The following is a 17,412-nucleotide window of genomic DNA, read 5'->3' as shown; positions in this document are numbered from 1 at the left end:
TGTGTGTGTGTGTGTGTGTGTGTGTGTGTGTGTGTGTGTGAAGATTGCCACAGTGCTGGAAGTACGAAACCATTTCTTCTAAAAGATAGTTGTAAAATAGATATACCTGTTTTTATGGAAATGAACACTCAATGTGAACTACCCAGAAAACCCTCTTAAAATGAAAATCCAGACATCATGCTGATCGGGACCTTTTACAGGGCTGCTGAGGAAGATGGGATGTACCTGTGTACATCATCTAGGGAATTTAAATTCTGGGGAAGGAGGGAGGGAGGATGGAGAGAGGAAAGGGGTGGGGGATCACGTGCCTTCACCACATGGCATTTTGAAACTCCATCAATCAGCCTGGTATTTACCATTTTCAGTTATTTGGCAGAGTTTTTCTTGAATAAGTGTAGAGGATTCAGATGTTTCTATGGCTTATTAAACTCGTTCAGCATCCATTTTTACAAACCCTGAACTCTTAGCCACTTGTGCCCCCAAAACATAACTCCATTTGCCAACGAAGGACAAAATACTTTTCATTTCCTTTTGAAATATCTTTGTAGGACCAGAGGTCAAAGGTGATTCCCACTAGTTACCTTGCAGTCTAAAGCGATAAAATCAAGCCAGGCTCCAAAGGGCTGTTGTCACGCCCTCCTTTTTTGTAAAGTAGCTCATACTGTTTCATTGTATAGATTCATTGTTACTGGGAACTTTTATGTCAGGTGAGATTGGTATGGCGCAAGGCGGACTCTACACTTTCATGACCCTTCACTATGAAAAATCTCCTAAAATATAGCACCAAGCATGATATAGGTGGGCTTTTTTCCACCACATTTATATTAATGATAACTTTGTAGATCAAGTCATTGTTTTCATCCCAGTTTTTAACAACTTGACACTGGAAAAGTTAAGCTTTGACACTGATACATTAAGATCATCTCTTGCATATATGCACGTGTGTGTATGTGTGTATCTAAATTAATGGGAATGTTCTTAGAAATACAAATTTCACCCAACTTAACTAAAAGGGGGGAACTATTGTAAAGGTAGCTGGCTGTTCTTAGAACCTAAGAACAGGAATGCAGCTGGGCCTTAGTGACAGCCTGGAAACAGGGACATGCCACTGGGCCTGTATCTCTCCCTTTTCCCTATTACACTAGCTGCTGCTGTCTTTCTCTCCCTGCCCCCAACCCCGGCTCCCACACAGACTTTCTCTGTTTCTCTGGTGTGCACTCAGTTGCATGGTTACTTGAACTTCATAACCTATGGGCTGGTTCCAAATTCTAAAAAGTCCCATGAGCTTTCAAACCCCTGATCAGACAACCATGGCCGGGGGGTGGAGGTCAAGTTACAGTCCCATAGCAGCCATGGTAGTAACCAAGTGGACATGGCAGTACACTGGGGCAGGAGGGACAGGATAAAAATTCCCAGAATGTGGGGCGCTATAGGTCACTCCTGACCACTGTTATCTCCTAATCTCATAGTCCTTGTTGTTCTATAAATATCAGCACAAAGGCAGGAGGCAGGGAAGAGAAACACAAGGAAAGAACAATGACGTGTGTGTGTGTGTGTGTGTGTGTGTGTGTGTGTGTGTGTGAGAGAGAGATGCACGTGCATGTCTAAATACTGGATGAGGCAGAATGCCCCTTGCGGACAGTGCTCAGATGGCTCGTCCCAGTAGAAGTATCAATATGATTTTATGATCTCTCGACATGGGACTGGATGAACATGAGGGAGGAATCAAGTATTTCACAGACAGTTTACTTTAGCTTCTTTTTTCATGGCAAATTAAATAAGATTTTTTTTTAATGAAGGAAATGAGTTTGATACCATTTACATTTATTGAAGATAAACATTCTGTTCTCATTTACATAATAGTTACATTTCTAAAATATATATAAATTATGTATTTGAAAATGAGTCATGTTTCAAAAATAATAGGGTGGTGAATCTTAACACTTCTGTGGTCATAAACCCCTATGAGAATTTAAAGCAAGCTATGGACTCTCCCCAGAAAAAAATATGAACAGATGCACACACATTGATGGTGGGATGTTATGTGACATAATTACTTGAGATCTGGAACTTCAAACACCATGTTTCTTTCCTCTTCCTTCAACCACCCCCATTTGAACAAGTGAAACAAAGACTACAGATTCTTGAACAAAAGATTCAAATAGCCAAGTAGGTTAAAGCCAAAAAACTGGCTGGGGACAGAGTTGCTGGAGTGAATGTGAACGTGGGGAACAACTTCCCCTCCCACCCACTCCTGCCCTGAATGAGATATAAATGAGCAGTAGGTAGGAAAAGAAGGCAGAGCTCTTAGAAGGATGGGAGAAAGATGTTGTATTTATTTGCTAGGACTATCATAACAAAATACCACAGACTGGATGGCATAAACAACAGAAATTTATTCCTCACAATTCTAGAGGTTGGAAGTCCAAGATCAAGGTACTGGCAGGGCTGGTTTCTCCTGAGGTCTCTCTCCTTAGCCTGGAGATAACCACCTTTCTCTGTGTCCTCACATGGCCTTTGCTCTTATGTACAAACGCCTCTGATGTCCCCATGTGTGTCCTCTTATAAGAACAGCAGTTAGATTGGGTTGGGGCCCACCTTAACAGCCTCATTTTCACCTGACCACCTCTTTAAAGTCCCTATCTCCAAATACAGTCACATTCTGAAGTACTGGGGTTAGGGACTTCATCATATAAATGTGGGGGACACAACTCAGCCCCTAACATATATGTACTGCATCAAACCCCAGAAAGAGTCTGGGTTGGAAGTGGGATATATATTTCCCCCTTATGTTCAGAGGGCCCAAGCATAAAGAAATGTGTATCCCCTTTTCCCAATGGAGTATTTTGAGAACCTCAGTCTTACTAAAAGAACCCAGAACACAAGGGGGTAAAGTGGAAATATAACTGGGAGCATGCCTCATCTAGATCCTAAAGGGCTGAAGACTATGACCTGTCCAGCCCATGGGCTTTTCCATGGCATCTAAGAGGTAAGGAAGGTCCCTGTGAGCTGCAGGGGGCCTGGAAATGAGTCAGGAAAGAGAGCTGGGGGACATGAAAGAAGCCACCTGAGAGGGCAATCAGATGAAATACGAAGGAACAGTGTGGCCTGTCGACTGGTATGCAGAGATGTGGCACTGCACATACCAGGCATGGGGCCAACCAGTGGCTTCAGAACAGTCAGTGGCTGTGCATTAGAGCAATGTCATGCTACACGCATACCTGGATAACGAGGGCAAGTCACCTCTTCAGAGAATGAGAGGTCACCAACATCCACACGTGTCCCTAGTGTCATGACATTTTGTAGGTCTCATCTGGACTAACAAGGCACCCCAGAGATGAGGGTGAAGGCGGAAGAGAGGTTTTAAACCATGATAGACTTGACTTACAAGAGATGACTGGAAAAGACTAAGAAACTAAGTTTTCAGCTGCTGAGTACAAATGGGTGCTTATAAGTTAACTTTATTGTACAAAAATTATGTTGCGCTTTTTGTACCTGAGATTTAGAGACTCTGCTGACATTTAAAAATGAGGGTAGTTTAAGAGACCTCTGGGACAATAGCAAGCATAACAGCATTCGCATCATAAGGGTACCAAAAAGAGCGAAGAGAAAGCGAGGGATAGAGAATCTATTTGAAGAAATAATGACTGAAAACTTTCCTTACCTGGTGAAGGAAACAGACGTACAAGCCCAGGAAGTGCAGAGTTCCAAACAAGATGAACCCAAACAGGTTCCAAGACACTTTATAATTAAAATGGCAAAGGTTAAAAAGGGAGAATCCTAAAAGCAGCAAGAGAAAGGCAACTAGTAACTTATAAGGGAGCTCCCCGAAGATTGTCAGCTGATTTCTCAACAGAAACTTTGCAGGCCAGAAGGGAGTGGCAGGAAATATTCAAAGTGATGAAAAGCAAGGTCGTACAACCAAGGGTACTCCATCCAGCAAAGCTAGCATTTAAAATCAAAGGGCAGATAAAGAGCTTCCCAGACAAGAAAATGTTAAAGGAGTTCATCACCACCAAACCAGTGTTACAAGAAATGTCAGAGTGACTTCTTTAAGATGGGGGGGGGGGGGGGGAGAGACAAAAAAAGATAAAAAATATGAATAATAAAATGGCAAGAACTATATATCTATCAACAATTACTTTCAATGTAAATGGATTAAATGTTCCAATCAAAAACATAGGGTGGCTGAATGGATAAGAAATCAAGACCCTTACATATGCTGCCTACAAGAGATTCACTTCACATTGAAAGACACACATAGACTGAAAGTAAAGAGATAGAAAAAGTTATTTCATGAAAATGGAAATGAAAAATAAAAATGCTGGGTTAGCAATACTTATATCAGACAAAATAAACTTTAAAACAAAGTCTATAACAAGAGACAAAGAAGGACCCAGTAACCCACTTCTAGGCAATTATCCTAAGAAACCCAAAACACTACTTTGAGGGGACATGTGAATCCACATATTCATTGCAGCATTATTTACAATAGCCAAGATGTGGAGGCAGCCTGGGAGTCATCGATGGAAGAATGGATAAAGAGGAGGTGGTACATATATACAACGGAATATTGCTCAGCCATGGAAGGGAATGGGTTCTTGTCATCTATGACAGCATGAATGGACGAGGGTATTGTGCTGAGTGAAGTATGTCAGACAGAGAAAAACAGATGCAATGTGATTTCACTTATATGTGGAATCTAAAGAACAAAATAAATAAACAAACAAAACAGAAACATATTCATGGATACAGAGAACATTTTGATGGTTGCCAGATTGGAGGAGGGTTGAGCAAGTGGGTGAAAAAGCGGAAGGGATTAAGAAGCACAAACTGGTAGTTACAAACAAAGTCATAGGGATATAAAGTAAAGATTAGGGAATATAGTCAAAGATATGGTAATAACTATGTACAGTGCCAGGGGGGTACTAGACTAAACAGGGGGAATCATTTCTTAAATTACATAAATGTCTAACCAGTATGCTGTACACCTGAAATTAATACAAAATAATATTGAATGTCAACTGTAATTGAAAAATTTTAAAACAGGAGGAAAAGTGAAGGGGAATAAGAGGCTCAGATCTCCAGGTATAAAACAAGTCACAGGGATGTAATGTACAGCATAGGAAATGTCAATAATATTGTGATAGCATTGTATGGTGTCAGATGGTTGCTGGACTTATAGTGATCACTTCTTTAGGTATGTAACTATGGTGTACCCCTGAAACTAATATAATATTGTATGTTAGGTATATTTTTAATAAAAATGTGAAATAGATATATATTATATATTACCCTTCACATTTTTAATGCATTTTCAGGACGTGCATAGATCCTCGGAATACCACCTATAAATCCAGATTGAGAATATTTGCTTTAGGGGATCTGATACTTTATATCTGGTTGTGTGAAGAATCTTGTTAACAGAAAAATGCCTACTTATGTATATAATTTTCTGCTAATGTATTATTTGAAACTCTATTTTCTTCAAGAAAGTAGTATCCCTAAATTACAACACAACAGCTCACATGATGTTTAGTATATGCCAGAAAAATAGAATCATAAATGGAAAAATTATAGACAATCACCGGGTAAAGAGAGCTATTTTCAAGGAATAGAGGCCGTGAAGGTGACAGTATTATGTTGCTTCCCTTCAAGTAACAGAAAGCTTCTTTTTAACAGATGTCTTCAAAAGCAAAAACATCAGAGTTACTTTTCTTCCTGTCCCCATTTTCAACCAAACGCTTTTTTATTACCTGACCATATCACTAGTGGTGTAAAATGAAGGCGAAACATACGTATCAGGGACATTTGTAGGAAACGTCTGCAGTAATCAGTAGCACTAATTGGAGCAACCAGGTCTTTCCAGAAGGAAGCCCCCATCTCGGAATATTTTATTATAGTATTTTGTTCATCAATGTCTCTATCTTGCATTCCACACTTAAACATATAAACATATCTTTCTCGCCCTATTTTCAAAACTTCCTCTACAGCCAATCTCCCTGTCAATCACCCTCCTGGGTCTCTTTTTCCCTGGTATAATCAAGCTCTACCATCTGCTGGTGACCTGGTTGAAGGCACAACAGACCAATTTTTGATCACCAAGGCAAGTCAGAAGAATTGGGCCTACCTCTGTCTCCCAGGTAAACCTGTATCTCCGGTGACCCCGCTCCATCAAGACTTCATTTGTTCACTAAGACAAGATTTGTGCTTTGGAATCAGACAGATTAGGGCACCAATCATGGTGCTCCCATTCACCAGCTCTATGACCTTCGACGAGTGCCTTACAATTTCTGAGTCTGTGTCCTGACTTGTAAAATGGGACACTGATACCTACCTGACAGTGTGGCTGCGAGAATCCCCTGAGACCCTGGAAAGACACGACAGGAACTGACCTCCATCTCGCCAACTTAGCTACTCAGTACACCTCTTGCCAAGACTGAGGATGGGCATGGAAGGGGCAAAATCAGAGTTTCATTCATGAAACGTTCTGATTTATGCATTCTAGGCTACCTATTTCACCATTACCTATGATTTAAAACATCTGTCACAGAGAGATTGGTCAGCATCTGTGAAAACTAACACAGCTCAGAAGAACCTGGCTGAGATCTGTGCCCTCAAACAGGAAACTTTTCCAGAGAGTTTGGGATGGAAACCTTCACAGACCCACTTCCTCGAACTCGCAGTTTATCTTCACAACTCTCTTTCCTAGTCAATTCTAACAAGCATTCACTGAGCACTTCTGTTTGCCAGGAATTGTGCTAAAATCTGCAAATACAAAGGTGAAGAAGGCATAAGCTTTGTCTTCAGAGAGCACATCATTTAGTAGGTTTGGAGTTGATTTTTCCTAAATGTATTTATTTACCACTCAGTTTACTTTCACAATGCCTGTATTAAGTGTCTGGAACATACAAGGGATAAGGACATGGCGACACAGGGGTGAGCACATAATTTAGTTGAGGGAAGAAGGCAAGTGAATGAATAGGTACAAAGCAAGGAGAGATATTAAGCTAAAGTGCCATGAAAACTAGAAGACAAGGAGAAATCAAACCTAGTGGGAAGGATCATGGAAAAGGATCTTCATGAAGAAAGTGGTGTTTGATATGTGAGGGATTTCAGGGGACATAATTGGCACGAATTCCATAACAGAGGCATTTCAGCTGGACAGGTGAAGTCTACTCATCTTTCAGGGTCTAATTCCAACATCACCTACTCTGAGAAGACCATCCGTTTAATGCCCTTCCTTGCTTCCCCAGCACTGTGAACCTGGCTGAGGTGCATCACCTGCTGCATTGGACTTGTTTACCCATTTGTATACCTCACCAAGTCCAAGCTCCTCCTGAGAATAGAAACCATGTTTTACTTAGCTTTATGTGACAGATGCAAACGTTCCAGAAAACTCTGAGATCTTGCAGCCGAGGGGATGTTGCACTTATTCATTTTTAAATGACATTATAGCCAGTGTGAACCTCTCACCACATTTGCTGAAAAATCTATCAGTCTGTTCTTAGGATCTGCTTTTCCCTCTTTTGGACCTTCTGACGGGATGGGGTTTGACTCAGTCCTGAGGCATCTTCTGTTATCTACTCTGTCTCTCTCCCTTGAAGAGTAATCTCTAAAGAGGAAGAAAAAGAATCACATCCATTATCCTGCCCTTTTCTCATTCCCTGCCCTCTCTCCCCTCCCTGTTTTTTACTTCCCTGCCCTATCACCAAGGCTCCTATATCATATCCTCTTCTTTCTGTGGTGGCAATTATTGGAGCAATAAAGCCAGAGAAGATACAGAGAATGATTCTGAGTTACCACGGGGAGAACATTCATCTAGGTTATTTCCAAAATAGCCCATGTTACAAAAACAGGTGAATGAGTGTGTGCGTGCATGCGTGGGTGTGTGTGTGTGTGTGTGTGTAATCATTAACTTTTTTGAAGACTTTTGAAATTCCAGAGTAACTTTTTAAAATAGACACTAGCCTATTGATTTCTTCAAAACATCCAGAAAAATATCAAGTTACAGATATTTTTCTTTGTAAATAGAATATAAACTTCTCACACAGAACACACTGCAATGTTCTCTAAGATAAAAGCTGAGAAATCATTATAGATAGCTCAAAAATGTTCTTTCTTTGAAATAGAACACTTATGGGCAAATAGGATCATTTGAAACCTCAGGAAAAGGCTGAGGAAATGCATCAATGTGAAAAGACAACCATTTTATTTGGTCTAAAATGAAGTAACATTTTCTAGGACCAAATTTCAGTTTCATGAAAGTTGTAATGTAAACAAATGAGTGACTCGTTTTATGCTTTCTATAATATGAAAATAAAAACCTCCCTATCTGAGTAAGCCTTTTCTGGTTTTGTAAGCAAAAGAGCTCTGAGAGCAGACTCAAGTGTTGTTTTCAAAAAACCTTGACAGGGTACTCAGGCAAGTGGGAGAGGGAGCAGGTGAACACCACAATCTTAAAACTGTAAACATTTTTATCAAGTTCTCCAAATGTAGGATTAACTTGAACCATGTGATCAGACTCCTTTTTCTTTGGAGGGGTGAGGGGGAGGGAAGTACTTTGGTGGGTTTTTGTAATAGTAAAGCCAAAATGAATGTTTTTCTACAATGGGATGTTCAAAATAGTGAGGAAGCAAACAGCTCTACATAATAATGAAAAAGGCTGTCTTCCCTCTAGACCAGGGATCGGCAAACACTTGAGACAGAAGAGCTAATTCTGTCCCTCACAACAATTTCAAAATTATTCCCTCCCAGGGTGATCAGGAAGGCAGCAAAAGTGTGGAGAAACCAGCCTAGAACTGGAACCAGAGGATGACTGATTGAGGGCACTCTCTAACCAGAATGAAATGTCATCCCTGAAGGCTGGAGACATCACACGCATTTGAGTGATAGTTCCAACGACGGGAGGGAGACACACTGGGCAGACATGAAGTAACTAGAAATCTAGAAATCTGTGCGTTGGCCTGTCTACTGGGTCCTCTCTCTCTGTATCTCTCATTTTCCTCTGCCAGAGAAGCTGCTAGCATTGCTGCTACTGGGATCCTGCTCCCCTTATAGGGGACACCTATGAGTAGAGGGATGAAGGAAACTTCGGGGACAATGCCATTGAAAACTACAGTTTGGCTCTCTTCTGAGTCCTTCCCTTTGATCATTAATACTTTTCAGCAAGTTTCATTGTCTGCGCTTCTTTCTGAAGGTTCCCCTTTCTCCTCCTACCACTAATTAAATGATCTGCATTGTCCTCAGTCTAAGTTGCAAAACAGAGCATGAGACTGATTGAGGCAATCAATCTCTCTCCCATTAAGGCAGCCTCTTGCAGCAGGCTATCTCATGTGTTGCCAACCCATGCATGGGTAGGCCTAGTCTTAGACCAGATGTCCATGCTTCTCTGAAGAGTACGAAGGGCAGCCCAGCACTGTTTCTGGAGCAGGTATCTGAGACAGAGCTGGGGGGTTCAGCTTGAAAGAGATATCGGGCACCGGGCTAGTAAAAGTCCTTAATGAAACAAATGCACGTTCAGATATGTAAGAGAACAGCATTTGGTAAAAACACACACACACCTCCAGTGAAATATGTTTCTGCTAAAGGTTATTAAATCAAAGAAAGAGGTTCGAATATTTGTCACCACCACAGCCCACACTTACAGATTGGGTTAAGCCAACATGGCAACAAGAAAGTCAAATCTCTTACTGTTCAGGTCAAATTCCTAGTGTGTTATTCATGGTTGAGTTTTGTCTTTCTAAAATAAGGGAAACACTGCCCCTTTTTGCTTTGCTTGTTATAATAAAGCATGCAGTTGTGGCTTTTATTAGTTCCAAAAGAGAAGGCACACCACATGAAATAGTAAACCACAGCCTGATTGTCCCTTGATAATCTATATTCTGGGGAGGCTGCAGTTTATTTATTCAAGTATTGATGAAAGGCTAAAGTTTTATTATGCACAAACCAATTTAAACTGTTCTTAAAATGAATAAAGAAGAAAAGTAATCTCTGCTTACTCAATTACACAATTACATGGTTTTCAGCAATCTCTGAATGTTTCTTTCTTTGAAATTACCTTGGAACATAGCTATTTTTATATTACCTATAGGTGGCTTTTTTTTCTAGAAATACGAGGAATAAAATTAAAGTCATGTTTTGACTTGCATCTATCTCAGTGTCAGACAATACCCCCAATCAAAATGGCTTACTGGTAAACGATGCAGGTTGACTACTGCCGTACTCACATTTCTACCCAACAGTCTGAGCTGCTCAAGTGAGCATATTGAACCCAGGATCTCCGGCAAGTGCACCCAATGCAAAATAATCAACCTGATCTAAAATTATACTACTCTCTTTTTTGTCTGACACCCTGGGAATCCCATTCCTACACATACTGCAAGTTTTTGCCATCACAAATGAGCAAAATTGCGTGATTCTTTTTTGTATAAGCCTTTTCCCTCCGGCTTCAACTCTGTGTTTGCCACCACTCAGCATGCTGGGAATTGATTCTAGTTATGGCTCTGAAGACAAAGCCGGGGTGTGGGGACAGGTGGAGGGCAGCATCTCCTGCTCACTTAACCCCCTCAGGTGAAGTCATCACAGGGCCTCTGGCAAGAAAGGAACAGCCTCACAAAACAGGAAACACGGTTGCTTCTGCTTTCAAAGAATACGTGCTAGGTAGAATGTGGGCTTTTGAGGTACTGAGAGACATAGGAATCCACCAAATTCCCTATTTTTGTTTTCCTGGTCCCATTCTTTCCCGTAAGTGCCTGAGTGTCCACATAAGAGACGTGCTGTCTATGGACCCACACTACACTGCAGTTCAGAAACTTGAAGGCTCAGGCCCTGGTTCTAAGTTTTAGCTCCGTCAGTTCAACAGCTGCAAGACAGAAGACAGTCCTGCAGGCAGTCACGGACGTTCCCTGGTTCTCTGATCATACCTTACGCAGAACACTTTAAACCTGATTTTATCATTTGTCCTTTAAGTTCCCTGGAACAGGAAACTCCATCCCACATCCACACAAAAGTCCTTGCATTCCTTATTCTTCCCATAACGACCAACATCATTTAAGCCACCAAAACCTTGTCAGTGACAGCCTGCTTATTCTAAACAACCCCAGGTGACAATTATGGGATATTAAATGGCTTATAAAATTGTTTCTAAATTGAAGAGACTTTCGTCTGATTTTCCAGGAGAAAAATCTTAAGTCACGAGGCACCACTGCTGCTGCCGTAGCCATAAATCAGGAAGCTGCTTGATGAATCAAGAAGCCATGATGACAGCTGCTAGATGAAAGCACTTCCATTGTAATCTGCAGCGGCAAACATCAGAGCCTCGTGCCACGTTCCCTCCACTCATTTCATTCTGGAAGTGCATCTTATGTAAAGGCACCTGGTTGGCAGAACAAAAGTCACATCCAGAAATGTGAAAAAAAAGTAGATGTTAGGTCACCTGCCTCGGCAGAACAGGGAGCCACACTAGAAAGAGGTGAGGTTGGGTTTTAAGCAAGCCAGTCTGCAATAGCCATTCCAGTCCTCCTCCAGGAGGCTTCCTGTAAGGGAACTCTGCTACCTGCTGACAGGACTGCCTGACGCTCACCTGCCTGCCTAGCCACAGCTGTGTGCCTAGACTGTCCATCTCCATCTCTTAGACAAATATCACTCCACCCCGCCCCATTATTTGGTATTAAAATTCCTCCTCATTACGAACCACTTTCCTGGAGTATCGTTACCTTGTCATACGCTTTGCATGCAGTTTTTTGCTTAAGGTCAACCTTTTCCTACTGCTGCTGTCTTCTCTGTAGTGCCTACTCCATGGAAGGAGCTACAACTCTGCCAATATATCCAATCTCAATGCAGTCTACTTGGACACGTTGCATCAAATATCAATGTATATTGATAAAAATAATTCAATGGCATCAATCTAAATAGACTTCTATTCCAAATTCCTGAAGAGATCCATATCAATTCTTACACACTAACGATAATATTAATGTTTACCAAGTTCACATGTAGGAACTAAATAATATCGCGAGTCTTCCTTTTAACTCAAGTACACATATAAGTCAGTATGATTTTTCCGATTCAAATATTTCCTCTGCTTCCCAAGAGAATATTAATTATCCGATCAGTCATACTCTGTTAACCAGATTTACTCTAATTAGCTCGTCTCTTTTCTTTCAAACGCCTTGACTCTGGAGGCTTTATGTTTGAACTTAACATTTTTCTGAAGGATCTAGTACAAAATAAATTATGTAGCTTCTATCTGCACATAATTAGAATTCAAAAAGATTTTTTTTTTCTATCAGTGAATCACATAAGGATCACATTTCCCTCACTACCCCAATGACCTTTCTATACTGGTCATAGCAGAATCTAAAAGTAGCTGACAGATAACAGTAGCTTTGACCACCTGTGTTGAATCTGCCTAATAAGTAGTCCATTACAGCATTTTATTCCTGATCTTGTACACATTTTATAGCTGGTTGAATATAGTATGGGAGGGAGCTCTGTTTTATTTTTTATTTGAGATTTTTGTAGCCTAGTGAACTCGTGCCACCAATAAACAGACATTTTGTTCTAGAACAATCCTTATATATTTTTGGAGAGTAGGTATCCGGCCCACAGTTCCAAGGTTTCTATCTTTGATGAGGTAGGAAATTGGTTTTGTGTAAATGTGTCTGACACGTCTGATTCTAAAAATAAATTTTGGATTGCTCCCAGGTTGGCCTTCTGAAATCACATTAATTTTCACAAGTTATTAATATTACTCAGAATTTCTCTTTCCGTGCTGTTTCTAAAATCAACACATTGTCTCCCCCACTATTGCCACTATCCCTAAGTCATTCTTTTTTCTTTTAAGGGGGTCCTGATGGGGAGAGGCATTAATTGCCTCTTTCTACCAGCAGTAATAGAAAATTTGGGTCCCTCACAAGCTTGACTCCCAAACCCGCCCCATGTACTTTCAAACCTTTAAAAACAGACATTTCTATTTTTTTCTGAATTCTGTTTTTAATTGTTGCCACACTCTTTCAGTGAAGAAGCAAACGACAGAGAGACTCGATATTCCCCCGTTTACATCCAGGTGTGCACACAGTTAACAAAGCATGCCACAGCAGGCTAAGTTGATGGCTTTGGTTCTCTGCAGCTTGTCTTCGTGATCGATGGATTATTGCAGCTGGGCTAATTATGCAGCGATTTATATCGATTGTTTAGAGCGGCAGCGGTGAATCCTAGTAACTAAGCTTGCCATTGCAAGATTTGCTTCTTCTTGGATTGTACAAACTCAAGATAATTCAAACACCTTGTGAATTTACATAATTTTTAGGGGTCCATAATCCCACGTGGTCTAAACAAACCAGAGAGGGGCCTTAGCATTCAAAGCACTTACATATGGCTTTAAAAAGTGACTTAGAGACTGAGGCAGAAGTGACAAAATCTTGTATTATCAATTTTCAATTATAATCCTATTTTTTCCTTTTAAAATAAAAGTACAGAGATTATCCATTCACTTAATTTTATACATGAGCAAGCTGGGTCGGCTGGTATCATTGTGCTTACAGAGTTGATTTCATATCAAATAGACCTTAAGCCATGTTTTTTTCACACTTAGACACTGAACTAGATGAATCCCCAAAGCTCTAATTATTTTACATTTAAGAGTCAACTTTTGAATGATTGCTCAGTTTTGAAGACTGTGTCCTTTCCGTTGGAGGGGGAGGAAGATTTTCACACCTGAGGGTACTGTTCTTTATGGCTATAGTTCACCAATTACTGTACCGTGGTCATATAGGGGTGTGGTGTGTGTGTGTGTGTGTGTGTGTATGTGTGTGCATTCAAATTGCTAGCTAAAAGCCACTGATGTTTTAAAGACAAGCATAATAGCTTTCTAAATGGAAAACATTATAAAAGACTATTGACTGGCAAGTTGTAGGTGACTCCAGTTGCTCTTGAATTACTGAAAATAGGCAATGCTCCATTTGCTCTTTACCTAAAATAAATGAAATTCTTCTGACTCATGAATGCTGCAACAAAAGGTCAAAATCTTTTATTCTCATCTCAGAAGCAATGTCTCTAAAAGACACTGTGCCCTGTGCCTTTGCTGAGCAAAACAACTAAAAGGATGGCAATTTTTAATTATAGGATACAAGGCTTTTCTAACGACCTTGTGACTTTGGGACATTAAAAAAGCTGTTCAAGAAAAAAGAAAACAAAAATGCCTGTTCACTAACAAGACACAAAAACAGAAGAAACCTGAGTGAAAATGTCAATGTAAATGTTATATAGGAATTCATTTGATGGTGTGTGAACAAAAGAAAAATGAAGTGTATGTCTTTTTCAAGAAAAAATTTTTTTTTAAATATCTGAATTTCTTTTATATTCCTTATTTATATTATTTTCATCTAAACGTGAATATGTACCTTTCCTTTTTACACAACTGAAATTGCTACGAAAATGACTTGTGGTTTTGATAAAATAATATTAGGTCTGTGTGAAAATTTGATTACAGTAATAGACTAGGTAGTTCACAGAGGAAGAAAGATAAAATGTTTTTACTCATTGGGTCACCACTGGTGACAGTGAATTTCAGGATGAACTATTAGGCAAACAAAAGTACCCCATGCAGTAGTACAGTCCACTACTGAATTATTTTGTGGTACTTTCAAACATTTTTGTCTAATTATAAAAGTATTAACACTCATTTATAAAATTCAGAAAAGCTCTTTTAATTAAAAATATTTATTGTAACCTACCCAGAGATATTTACTATTAAGATATTGATGGATTTTATTCCAATATTGAGTGGTCAAGAGCATAGTATCTAGAGCTAGTTCAAATTACTACTCTGTCATCTACATGCATTGAGACTTTGAGTACCTTAACTATTTGTGACTCAGTTTCAATATCAATAAAATGGGCATGATAATAGACATAATTCATGAAGTCATTGAGAAGTTTAAGTAAGGTGATACATGTAAAAATTCCTGGTACATAGTAAGAATCTAATATATAATAGCTTTAATTATTATTATTAAGGTTTTCCTTTTCATGTTGTCTTTTTTATAGTGGTGATTTTATTATGCTCGTGGGCATCACCAACTTAAAAGCAGATTCATGAACCTTCTGGAAAATATAGACAAAAGTTTAAATATAAAATTATACTTGTTATTACATTATCAGGCATAACCACTGTTAACATCTGGGTTTGTAATTTCAAAACAATCTCTGATCATGATAGACACCAAATATGAAATTTAAAATATATATAATATATAGGAATAAATTTTTAAAGAGTAGTGGAAGGCTTGTAAACTAAAAATTACAAACACTGTTGAGGAAAATTAATTTCCAAATGATTAGAAAGACATTCCAGGTACATGAATGAGAACGCTCTAAGATGCCAATTCTTCATAAATACTGATCGTAATTCCTGTAGGTCTTTTGTTTTCAACTGGAAGATATTGATAAGATGATCCTAAAATGTATATGGAATTACAAGACCTAGAATAGCCAAATAATTTTGAAAAGAAGAGCAAAGTGGGAAGACGTTGACTTCCAAATTTCAAAACTTAATATAAAACTACAGTAATCAAGACAGGGTCATATTGGCATAAGGAGAGAAACGTTTTTTATATAGAGAAAATTCATTTGTGTTTTTAACAAATGATTCTTGGACAAGTGGAGATCCACATGGAAAAAAATTAGCTTAGCACCTTATTTCACATCATACAAAAAAATTAATACAAAATGCGTCATAGAATTAAAGAGCTAAAACAATAAAATTTAAGAAGATAACATATGAAAATATTTGAGAATTTGGGTTAGGTAAAGATTTCTTAAATACAACACCAAAATTATAACACATAAAAAAATTAATAAATTAGATTTCATCAAAATTCCAAATTTTTAAACTTCAAAATACACCATTAACAAAATGAAAAAACAAGCCACAGACAGAAAGAAAACATTTGCAAAACACATATCTGAGAAATAATGTGTATCCAAAATATACAAACAACTCTTACAATTCAACCACAAAACATACAATCCAATCAAAACATGGACAAAAGATTTGAATAGGCATTTTACCAAAAACAAATATAAATGGCTGATGGACCCATGAAAAACAAATATAAATGGCTGATGGACCCATGAAAAAAAGTTTCATGTCATTAATCAGTAGGTAAATGCAAATTAAAACTACAATGAGATACCATGTTATACCCACTAGAAAAACTATATTCAAAAAGACAGACAGACAATAACAGGTGTTGGCTAGAATGTTACATTCCCCACATGCTTCCTACACTGTATGGGGAACGTAAGATGCTTCATAGCCAATTTGTTTGGTAGTTTTTGATAATGTTAAATAAAAATTTACTGTAAGGCCCAGCAATTCTATTCTTAGGTATCTACCCAAGGGGGGAAATATATATGTGTGTGTGTGTGTGTGTGTGTGTGTGTGTGTGTGTGTGTACACACATACACAAAGATTTGCACATGAATATTCTTAGCAGTATTATTCATAATAGTAAAAAATTGGAAACAACTTAAATGTCCATCAACTGACAAATGGATAGACAAAATATAAGACACCTATTCAGTAGAACACCATTTAGTGATAAAAAGGAACCAGCTACTGATACACGGCATGGCACGGCTATTCTGGGTCTCCATTCACTTACCATTGACATTCAGTTCTTAAACAACCAACTGTCAAATATTATAAGTGAGAAAAGCCAGACAGAAGAGACCACATATTGTATAATTCCATTTGTAATGTTCATAAAAGTCATATCTATAGAAGTAGAAAGTAGATTAGTGGTTACCTAGGGCGGGGTGTGTGGGATGGAAATGGAGATTAGCAGTAAATGGACATGAGAGATATTATCAGGATGATGAAAATGGTCTAAAACTGACTTATATTGATGGTTGCATAACTTGATAAATTTAATTTTAAAAAATCATTGGGTTGTATGCTTTAAATAGGTGAATTACATGATTGGTCAAATATGCCTCAATAAAGTAGTACATTAAAAAATACTCTGATGAATTCCATCTTAGCAATGTATTTCTGTGTATCAAAAACACTGTGTGGTCTACATACTAGGGGTGATCGAAAAATACAGTGAATGTTTAAATAAAAAAAATTATTACAGTAAAAGACACATTGCCATTAATCCCCCTAAAAATACTCCCCCTTGCTTCGAACACACTTATCCCATCGTTCGAGCCACTTTCTGAAGCAGTTCTGGAAGTCCTCTTTCATGACTGTCTTTACTTAATCCTCCATCATGACAATGTTCCATGTCACACATCGCTTCTGGTATAGTGCAATTTTTGTCAAATAAAAACATTATGGTGTGTTCTCATCCACCTTATTCACTGGATCTGGCACTGTGTGACTTCTGGCTCTTCCCCAAAGTC

The sequence above is a fragment of the Hipposideros armiger genome, unplaced genomic scaffold (genome assembly GCF_001890085.2).
Source record: "Hipposideros armiger isolate ML-2016 unplaced genomic scaffold, ASM189008v1 scaffold_333, whole genome shotgun sequence".
Classification (NCBI taxonomy): Eukaryota; Metazoa; Chordata; class Mammalia; order Chiroptera; family Hipposideridae; genus Hipposideros; species Hipposideros armiger.
This window is presented reverse-complemented; position numbering follows the sequence as displayed.